The sequence below is a fragment of the Ochotona curzoniae genome, unplaced genomic scaffold, assembly GCF_017591425.1.
Source record: "Ochotona curzoniae isolate NIBS_2020 unplaced genomic scaffold, NIBS_Ocur_1.0 contig_3819, whole genome shotgun sequence".
NCBI lineage: Eukaryota > Metazoa > Chordata > Mammalia > Lagomorpha > Ochotonidae > Ochotona > Ochotona curzoniae.
Genome location: NW_024466004.1, coordinates 49,084,526 through 49,096,089, shown reverse-complemented (window position 1 = coordinate 49,096,089; position 11,564 = coordinate 49,084,526).

Genomic DNA, 11,564 nt, shown 5'->3' with positions numbered 1-11,564 from the left:
ATCTTTGTATATGTGCCTAGGTTCTATCCCAAACTATATATTCCTTAAAAGTTTCAATTACAAGGTCTAGTGGGAAGGGGTTACCTAGTGCAAGTCCTTGAACCCACCTGTGTGGTGGGTACTGGGTCCATGAATCCTGGACGTGGAAGGTCGGCATGGCCTGGGTAAAATCAAAAAGCAGGACCCATGTATCTGTTGCCTACAAGAGACACATCTAATCAACAAAGATTCAAAGAAATTGAGAGTGAAAAGATGAAAAAGGACATTCCAGGCCAATGGGAAAGAAAAAAGAGCTGGAGTAGCCATTTTAATATCAGATTATATAGACTTTATCATGAAAAAAATACTTAAAGAGATAAAGGGGAACACTACATACTGATAATGGGAGTCAAATGCCAAGAAGAAATAATCATAACAAATGTTTCTGCACCAAATATAAAAGCACCTAGCTATATGAAACAATTATTGACAAACCTAAGAAGACATAGATGCCAATGCAATAACAGTGGAAGACCTTAATACCCCATTAACATCAATAGACATATTGATGAGACAGAAACTCAGCAAAGAGGCAACAGATCTCAAACAGACAATAGAACAAATAGATTAACAGATATATATACAGAGCCTTCTATCCCACTGACACTGAATACACATTCTTTTCAGTTATACATGGAACCTTCTCCAGGATCAACCACATGTTAGATCACAAAAAAAGTCTCATCAACTTTTAAAAAATTGAGCTCAAACAATGCATTTTCTCAGACCACCAGGGAGTTAAACTAGAAATCAACATATCAAAACACCTAGAAAGTCTGTAAACTTTTGGAGGATGAACAACATGATACTGAACAAACAACGGATCAGAGAAGAAATAAAGAAGAAATTTAAAAATTCCTTGAAACTGATGAAAACACAAACACAGCATATCAAAAACTGTGGGATATAGCCAAGGCACTGTTAAGAGGTAATTTTATCTCGATTGGCACCTACATTAGGAAACAAGAAAGACACAAGGTAAGTAAGCTGAGTATACACCTGAAGGAACTAGAAAAACAATCCCAAGAATAACAAAAAATAATAATAATCAAAATAACAAAAGAAATAAACCAAATAGAAAGCAAAAGAACAATATACAAGATGAATACATCAAAAAGTTGGTTCTTCAAGAAAATAGACAAAATAGACACTACACTGGCTCAACTGACCAAAATAAAAGTGGGAGAAAACAAGAAGAGTATCAAAGATGAAAAAGGGAATGTAACAATAGACACCTCAGCCATACAGAGAATAGTCAAATTACTACAAGCAAATATATGCCAACAAATAAGAAGACTTCCAAAAAATGGACAGATTCCTGAACTCATACCAAAACTAAATCATGAGGAAACAGAAAACCTAAATAAACCTATATCTAAGACAGAGATCAAAACAGCAATTGAAGTACTCCCAACAAAGAAAAGCCCAGGCCCAGATGGCTTCACTGCTGAATTCTACAAAGCAATCCTAGTGGAACTGACTCCAATTCTTCATAAAATATTCAAAATAATTGCAGGGGAGATAATCCTTCCAAACTCTTTCTATAAAGCAAACATCATCTTAATACCAAACCCAGACAAAGACACACAGAGAAAGAAAGTAATAGACCATTATCCTTGATGAACATCGATGCTAAAATACTCAACAAAATGCTACCCAAATGAATATAAAAGTATATCAGACACATCATTCACCCGAACCAGGTGGGATTTACTCCAGGCATGAAGGGAAGGTTTAATATATGCAAATCTATCAATGTGATAGGCCACATCAAAAAAACTGAAGAAAAAAGTTATATGATAGCCTCAATTGATGCAGAGAAAGCATTTGATAAAATTCAACATTCCTTCATACCCTAAGCAAGATAGGCACAGAAGGAACACTCCACAACATAATCAAAGCAGTTTATAAAAAACCCAATGCCAGCATCATACTAAATAGGAAAAGATTGGAAGTGTTCCCACTAATATCTGTAACTAGATCTTAAGTAGCACTGTCAGCACTGCCATTTAACATGGTACTGAAAGTACTTGCAACTGCTACTAGGCAAGAGAAAGAAATTAAGAGAGTTCAAATGAAAAAGGAGGAAGTCAAGCTACATCTGTTGGCAAATGATATGATTCTTTATATAGGAGAATCAAGAGACTCCATAAAGAGACTGCTAGACCTTACATGACAGTTTGGTAAAGTGGCAGGGTACAAAATAAATTAACAGAAATCAACAGCCGTAGTATATGCCAAGGCTGAAAAAGAACTAATCAGCATAGTACCCTTCAAAATAATAGAGAAGATACTGAAATACCTGGAATAAACCTAACTAAAGACGTGGAAAATCTATATGAAGAAATTACAAAGCATTTGAGAAAGAAATAGAAGACCTCAAAAAGTGGAGAAATATACCATGTTCCTGGATGAGTAGTCAATATTATCAAAATGACCATATTACCAAAAGCAATATACAAATTCAACACGATTTCAATCAAAATACCTAGATCATTCTTCACAGAGTGGAAAAATGATACAAAAGTTCATCTGGAAATGCAAAAGACCACGAATAACCAGAACTATCCTGAAGAATAAGAACCTAGCAAGAGGGATCACAATCTCAGACCTTCGGGTATATTATACGGACATATCATACAGTGAGTAGTAATCAACACAGCCTGGTACTGGTACAGAAACAGGGAGGAAGATCAATGGAGCAGAACAGTAACATCTGAAGGGGACTCATACATATACAGCCATTTAATCTTTGACAAAAGAACAGAAAGTGACCCAGAGAAGAAACAAGGTGTTTTGTTTTGTTTTGTTTTTGTACAGAAGCGACTGACTTTCTGTATTTTCTTTTCTTTTTATTTATTTTTTTTATTGATTACATTGCATTATGTGACACAGTTTTATAGGCACTGGGATTCCTCCCTCCCCTTCCAAAAACCCGTCCCCTCCCCCCCTCCGTGGATTCCTCCACCTTGTTGCATTACCACAGTTCAAATTCAGTTGAGATTCTTTCATTGCAAGCATCTACAAAGCATAGAGTCCAGCATCTTATTGTCCAGAGAAGTTCAATGGTTTCTTGGGGAGACCATCTCTGGTCTGAAGGTAGAGCCAACGGAGTATCATCCCAATCAATTAAAAGCCCTGACATTACATCAGTAGCAATTTATAACATAATAGAATTAGTTGACATGGTATTGTGTAACCAGCATGTTAAAAGATAGAAAAAAAGAGTGCAAGTTCTGAACCACATCCTATGACTTCTACATTGACATTACAATTATTAGTTTATATACAACTGGGTTCTATACACCTTAAAATGGCTATAGATTACTATTCAGCTGTCTCATGTCTATTTTCATTTTAGTATTTAGCAGTTTAAAGCGTTGAAGCATGATTTTGCAGAATCTGGCTAATTTCGGGTATTCTAACTCTACAACTCTGATAAGACATATGTCAACAGTTTAGGTGCAGAACAGTTTTAGGAGGGGTGTACAGAGAAATCTTCAATACCCCAGTGAGGAGTAACTAATATTTGTGTTCCACTCAGTGAGTTATAAGTACATCCCCAGTGCCTGTTTCCTGTTTCTAAGCTTTTCTTGCTGTTCTCTATCTATTCTAGTTTTTCTGTTTTGTTTATTTGCTTGTTTGTTAGTTTGTTTTGAGGGGTTTCTGGAGCGATCCTGATGGTCATTACAAGAGAGGGTGGGGACCCAAAGTCGGAACCAGGCAAGAACCTGAGAAAGCTCCTCTCCCTAGTCCCAAAGGAAGTTTACTGTTCTGTGATATAAGGTCTCTTTAATAAATGCTGTTGGGACAACTGGATAGCAGCTTGCAGAACTAAGAAGCAAGATCCCCACCTCTCACCACACAAAGATCAAATATAAATAGGAAAAGGACCTAAAGCTACATCCAGAAATCATTCAACTTCTAGAAGAAAAACGTACAAAGTACTCTACAAGATATAGGCATCAAAAGCAAAGAAAGTCAAGACCAAATTAAACAAATGGGACTACATCGAACTAAGAACCTTCTGCACAGCAAAGGAAACAATCAACAAGATAAAAAAGCAACCAACAGAGTGGGAGAAAATCTTTGCACACTACATAGCGGACAAGGGGCTAATGTGCAGAATACATGAAGAACTGCAACATAACCTGAGCAAAAACAAAAAATAAATAAATAAATAAACCAGCCAAGAAAAGAGCAAAGCATATGGGCAGACAGTTTTCAAAGGAACAAATCCAAATGGGTAAGAGACATATTAAAAATGCTCAAACTCCCTAGCAATAATGGAAATTCAAATAAAAACAACACTGAAGTTTCACTTAACCCTAGTAAGGATGGCCCACATAGAGGATACAGGGGGAGGAAAGGAACCCTATCCCACTGCTGGTGGGAATGCAGGCTGGTGCAGCCACTGTGGAAGTTAGTATGTAAAATACTCAGGCAACTGAAAATTCGCCTGCCATGATACTCAGCAATTGCACTCCTGGGAATATATCCAAAGGACCTGATACATGAGAAAACAACATGCACTCCTATATTTGGTGCAGCCAATTAACAATTGCAAAAACTTGGAAACAACCTAGACGTCCATCGATAAAGGGCTGGATAAAGAAACTGTGGTTAGTCTATTTTTATGGAGTTCCACTCAGCTATTTAAAAGAATGAAATACAATTGTTTGCAGCCAAATAGGCCAAATTAGAGATAATTATGATAAAGAAAATGAGCCAATTCAAAAAGGTCAGATACTACATGTTAGCTCTAATACAAAACAATTTTTCCATAAAAAATCTCGAGGTTAGGGGTTGTTTTGCTCATCTTTTGGAATGGCTCTTGCTTGTTTCAATATATAGTTTTGTAGCGTCAAACCTAATTATTTTTGCGGTGAGTCTTTCCTTTTTGCATTTTCTAGTTATCTGTATCTCTCCCAATAAATTCTTGCAGTTCATTAATTGATCATCCATAAGAGATGAATGGTTTGTAAATGTTTGAGATTGTAAATGTCCATTTCAACACTGTTTTTGCTACATATCATGAATAATGCAGTTCTAGTTATTAATTGTAACTCCTCCAGCACCACAAGAGTAACGCACTGGTATCTATTCCTACAAGAAGGTTTTTCACTCCTGTTTTCACCACTTTTGTGATGCATTTTTATTTCAGTGGCATGGTTGTTAACTTCACGTTGATGAAAACTTATTATTTTCACCCTGATGTGGACTGTGCTCACTGATTCTGTAAGTTAGGGGATACATAATAGAAGTATGGTAAAGACTGATCAGTTCAGGTATGAACACAAAGTGCTATATGTCTCTATGCATACAGACCAGAGATGGACTCCCAGTGAAAGAATTGAAACTATTCTGACAGTAAGATGATGAACTCCCTGACAATGTCTATGCCTACATTTTTGGGAAACACTTCAACAACAACATGTTGAACTTGTAACTGTTCATGAAGGACATCCATTGCAAAACTAGAGGGGAAATCAATGTGGGGGGTAGGGACCTTGGGGAAGAGTATGAGCTACCCCAGAACCTATGGAACTCTATCATAAAACAAGATGTTTAAAAAGGAAAAAAGAAAACAATACAATCACTTTTCTCTGTCAATCCTTCCCACCCTGGTCGACTATGTAAACATCTTCAAAAATAAAAAAGTTTCCATTAGACTCTCTCATCCCACCCATAACTCACTCCACTATGCCTTCCTCACTCACTAGCCAAAGTGATCTCATTGTCTGGCCATGTCTTTGTAGCTCTAATGAGTTACAGTAACTGGCATTAGTCAATAACTCAATAAAAGTTTCTTGAATGAGTGAATAAATGAATGAAAAACTCTCAATAAAAAATGTAACACATAATGAATATACGATTTCTATTATTGTAAATAATACTGTGTATACCTATGCAAAGATATTATAGCTTATATATGATCCCAACATCAACACTATTTCATGTGAAATATTAGAAAGGATAGAATTTAATAAATACTATAGTGATATAGTATCAGTGGTATCTGAACATACAAATACAAAAATACATTATTTAACTATAGATAAATAATATATGAGATGAGAAAAAACTAACTTATTTGTAGTTAAAATGACAATTACTACTATTAACCTTGCAATAATATAGACATCAGACTATCAGATCCCTTCACTAAATGAAGAAGAAAGTCCTGTTTTATTTCATTCTCTTCAATTTCCTGCCTCTTTTTCAAAGGATGTTTCATGAAGATGAACAATCAATAAAGCCAAAGTTAATGGAAAAAAATACATGTTTATATATTACACGTTATTATCTACCAATCAAAGGAGTTGCAGTTAATTAGAAATTGTGGGCTTAAAGCAGCCATCATTTTGTACACAAAAATGTGTGTGTGTGGTTTTGGTTTTTTGTTATTGTTGTTGTTGTTGTTTGGTTTTGGTTTTTATAGAGAGCCACTTCTCCCTGTACTGGCAGATTTCCACAGGTTTGTCCAAATTTTGTTTGCCTGCATTGGTTCTGACAGAGAACACAGCCAGCTGGTTTCCAGAGCAATATGCTTCCTGGTCTGAGGAAGGCCTGTGACATAGTGTCATAAAACAGCTGCCTCTATACCCCAACCAGCCAGAAATAAGCTGAGCTGAACAAAACCTTGAATCAAAAAAAAAAAAAAACCCTCTATTTTTCATGCAAGGACAAAAGGCAGTTATTAGGCATACCAGGGAGGTTCTTTTAGAGCTGGTAATTACATATAAATAGGGGACATATAATAAGAAAAAAAAACATTTCCCTCTTCATTTACTTAAAAAATGTGATTTTTGCAGTCATTACATAATTACTGGTATTTTTTTCAGTAACATTATTAGTAATACATGGGCAACTGTTTCTGAGATTATCATAAGATGAAGACACTAAGACTTCCTTATTACAACTGGTTGTTGAGTAGGTAGAAAATAAAAATGATCCATTTCTCTAGATCAGCAAACTGAACTTTCTTCTATGGCAAAAGGGATCAATCTGTCACTTCTTGCCTTTAAAAACATGATTGTTTTGATTTCCTATATTCATTCTCACAAGCAATCCATCATGCTGAACTCTCTCCTTCAAACCTCTTGCTTTGATGACAGCTGATCTGTAATGAAAACTCCTCCAGGACAGAATGCCACCATCTCCTGCTCCCAGACCAACAAGAAAGTGAAACAAAAAATTAAGAAACACAGAGGCCTGCTCAATTTACTGTAAGGGCTTACACAGTCACCTTCAACAAAGTATACAGCAGATCATCTGTTCTCTCACATCTGCCAACATTTTCTTCCTCTTCCTTCCACCCCCTCAACAGTCTTCATACATACAGATCATTATACGCAAATCTGCACCACACCCTAAATATACACTAATACCTGTACCATTCGAACCTTATTCCCCTATGGTAGCTAACAGTCCCATGTTCCTTTCCCAGCTGCACATTCTAGCTTTGTGTTCCACAAAAACGAGACAGAGACAACCGGTGGTAATTAGCTTACAATAAAATAAAGAAATTGCTGTTAATATGCTCATTAATGTACTGGTCTTTGCCCCTCCCATTCCCTTTCCTAGAAAACATCAGACCTCAACCTGGTTACAACTGACAAGTCTGTGGAAGATCCTTAAGGGAGAATATCAGTGTTGGGCATGTCAGATGCTACAGCTGAAAAAGAGGAAAATATTTTTATAGGCCAACTTTCAGTTCTTCTCAAATCATATTACAGAGATATCAAAACTATACTATGGCATAAAACTGACACCTTCTATAATTGTCATTGCCTCAGACATTTACAAATAAGGAAGGAAGAAACCTCCCTCTGAAATCCTGGTTCCAGGCCATGTCTCATAGTAGCATCAGTATTAGAGTAGCCAAGTTCCAGCTATGACAAGCTATGACTGTAGCCCATTTCAAGAGGACTTATGAGAGAATTAGGTAATACAACAAGCTGTAAAAGCTTGAGGTTTAGAAGTCAACACAAAAAACCAACAAATGCAGAATGAATGGTAGAAATTAAAAAAAAAATCACATCCCTAATGAAAGAACAAACAAGTCTATGTGTGTTGTCTGGTATAATGATGAACCAAAGCTAACTCTGCACTAGCTATCACACACTAGTCAAGTCTGAGGTCACCCCAGACAGAGTCTCTTGGGGATTCCCCAAGTAAACTACTGGACTCAAACTCTGGCTAAGGGAAAGTCACAGCATGTGTGGTCCAACTGTAAAGTGCATGTATAAGAACTGGTACTCCTCAGTTGATGCCTGTGCAGTGGACAGCATACCCAGATGCACCTGAGGGACATGACAGCCAGCTCATCTAAGCCAGTAGAGGATGTCAACTGCCTGATCAGAGGGTGGAAAGCAAAACATGTTGGACAACTTTCCTGCCCAAACTTTGCAACCAAGTCTGTGGGTCTGTGGATGAGCCTTGGATTTTTTCAACCCTGGTGTAACAAAGCCAAGAATGTCTTAGCAAAATCACTCAAGTAGTACCCTTGGAACTCTCTCTCCCACATTAGGGTCTCTAAAGTGTCATCAATGACAATACCCCAAATCTGGATACTGATGTACTTTGACAGCCAGGAGCAACTCCTCCCCTCCCCTGTAGACAAAGGGGAAAAAAAAAAAGAACTGAAACATTTGTCCCAACCACTTTCCTCCACACCTGGACACTGTCCACCTTAATTGGAGGCCCACATGGGCATGCACCCCTCTCAATTATATAAACAATGTTAAAAAGAAAATAAAAATTTTAAAAGATAAGCAAGATTTGGCAATAGCTGCCAAAATGGTTAGTTAAATTGATTATCACTCCTGAATCTAGTGACCAATCAGCCTGAAGAAACTCCCCAGGTGGGCCCCTGGGACCTGGTGTCCAGTGACTTTGCAGTAACAATCCCACAGGACTGGGCAAATTTATCAAGCTTCTCATTCATGGAAAGAAAATGGAAATTGGGAAATCCTGGCTTTGGCATAAGTGCTAGATGATATTAAAGACCTGTTTATTTTGTTTGACAGAATATTCAGGTTATTTGGTTACAGAAAATAAATGTTGCTATACCACTTCAGCAAAGAAAAACACAAAATGTCTGCAATTAATAAATAATGAGATACAAACTTGCTAAAGTAAAATCACCTAAAATGACAATGTAGCACTCAAACAATATGCAAAAGCCTAGGACAGCTGCTGTCATGTATTGTGCATTTTTTTCCAGCCTTTATCTACACAAATGCAGATCCTTTAAGAATACATATTCTTACAAGAAGGACTCCCAATGAAACAGCTAAATATATCTTAACAATATGACATTAGATTTTCTATCTTTGTCTATACCTACAATGCCATAATGTTCTTAAATAGCAGAATGTTAAACTTGTTGCTGTTACTAAAAGACTATACTACTGTAATGATGTGGAGGAAAATGGTGAGAGGGGAATGGAGAGAGACAAAGAGGGGGCAAAGGAGGAACCCCTATACCTACAAAAATGTATGCTTGGAAATAATAAAAATAATCTAAATAATTTAAAAATAAAAATACATATTCTTAAGTAACTGCAATCATAATAGACCCTTTCTCATTTAATATTTTCATTTTTCTACCATTTCATCTTAGCAATTATTTTTATTATCATAATATATATAAGATTAATATTCCCTAAATATTCTTACCTAAATATTCACCTTCTCTTTAAAAGGATTTATATATTGGGTCAGGCCTGTGACATAGTGAGCTAAGCCTCTGCCTCCAGCAACAGCATTCCATCTGGGTGCCAGTCTGTGTTCCAGCTGCTTCACTTTCAATCCAGCTATGTGCTTATAGCCTGGGAAAGCAGCAGAGGATGATGTAAGTCCTTAGGCCCCTGCACTCACTTGGAACGTCTGGAATAAGCTGCCGGCTCCTGGCTCCTGGTTTCAGATCAACCTAGCTCTAAACATTGTGGCATTCTGGGAAGTAAACCAGCATTTGGAAGAGATCTCTATCCATCCTTATCTCTGTAACTACACTTCTCAAATAAAAATAAACATTATTACAGTTTATTTATTCATTCATTTGAAAAAGCAAAAGAGAGAGATGGAGAGGTTGTCTGCTAAATGGCTGCAAGAGTTAGGGCTGGGCCAGGCTGAAGCCAAGAGCCAGGAATAACATCTTTGTCTTCTAGTCCAAGCAGCTGGACCATCACCTACTGTCTTCATAGGCATATCAGCAGAAAGCTGCATAGAAGGCAGAGCAGCCTGGCCTGGAAGCAACACTCAGAGATGGGATGTCTGAATCCCAAGAGGCAGCCCCACAAAAACACCACCATCTCCCCCTTTTTTTTTCTACGTGATTGAACACTGCAGTGAAAAACAATGTGTATATAAACTTTTGCTTTTGTTAATTGTTTCTTTTGGTCAGACCCTCAAAAATATGAAAACTAACAAAATTACATACATCCCAAAGGCCTTACGCAGTTTACAGAAAACGTATATTATTTAAAAATCTATGAAAGGATGTTTAAATAATTTACACTAGAATAAATATATTTTAATTCCATTTTCCTTAAATTTTGTGAACTACTCTCACATAAATACACATATAATACATACACATCTCTGAAAACATTCTCCCACATTATTGGACAGTTGGTGCTTCTTTGTTAAAGATTTATTTATTTTTATTTGAAAGTCAGATACACAGAGGAGGAGAGACAGAGAAGATGATCTTCCATCTGTTGATTCACTTCCCAAGTGGCTGCAATGGCTGGAGCTGAGCCAATCTCAAGCCAGGAGACAGGAGCTGTCTCAGGGTCTCACTCATGGATGTAGGATTCCCAGGCCTTGGGTCACCCTCTGCTGTTTTCCCAGGACAGAAGCAGGGAGGTGGATGAGAAGCAGGGCTGCCAGAATTAGAACTGCCGCCCATATGGGATCCTGAACATGCAAGGCAAGGACTGTAGCTGCTAGGCTACTGCACCACACCCTAATAGACAGTTCATTTTAGTGATATCAGAAAAAAAAATCTATGTGTGTCAATTTCAGAATTTTACTAGCACTTTCTTAAACCATTACATACTTTTTATATGCAAGAATCTTTTTAATATAGATATCTTTATAAGGAAAAGTGTGTTTGCACACTTTTGTTTATCAACAGCTTGGTTAATTCTTATCATTTGCCTATCTACTAACTACAATCATGCCTCATGAATTTTAATGAGCTTTTTGCATGTTGCTCTTTTGTTTTTGGCAAAACTATTTTCTCTAGACTATAACTATTATCTCTACCTTAGCTTAGTTTTGTTTCTGTTCGGAGATACTGTAAGATTTTGTTTGTATCTTCAAATACATTTTGAACGGCTTTTTTTTTCTTTTCTCTATTTCTGTACAACAAGAACATCTGTAAGCTCATCTTCACCTAAAGTACATTTTCCCAATAGCCATCAACTCTGTGCAGCATCATTGAAAACATGGTTCACACATGAGACTCCTCACTCACATTATCTCACACTGTCATAAAATTCTATCAGTGTTGC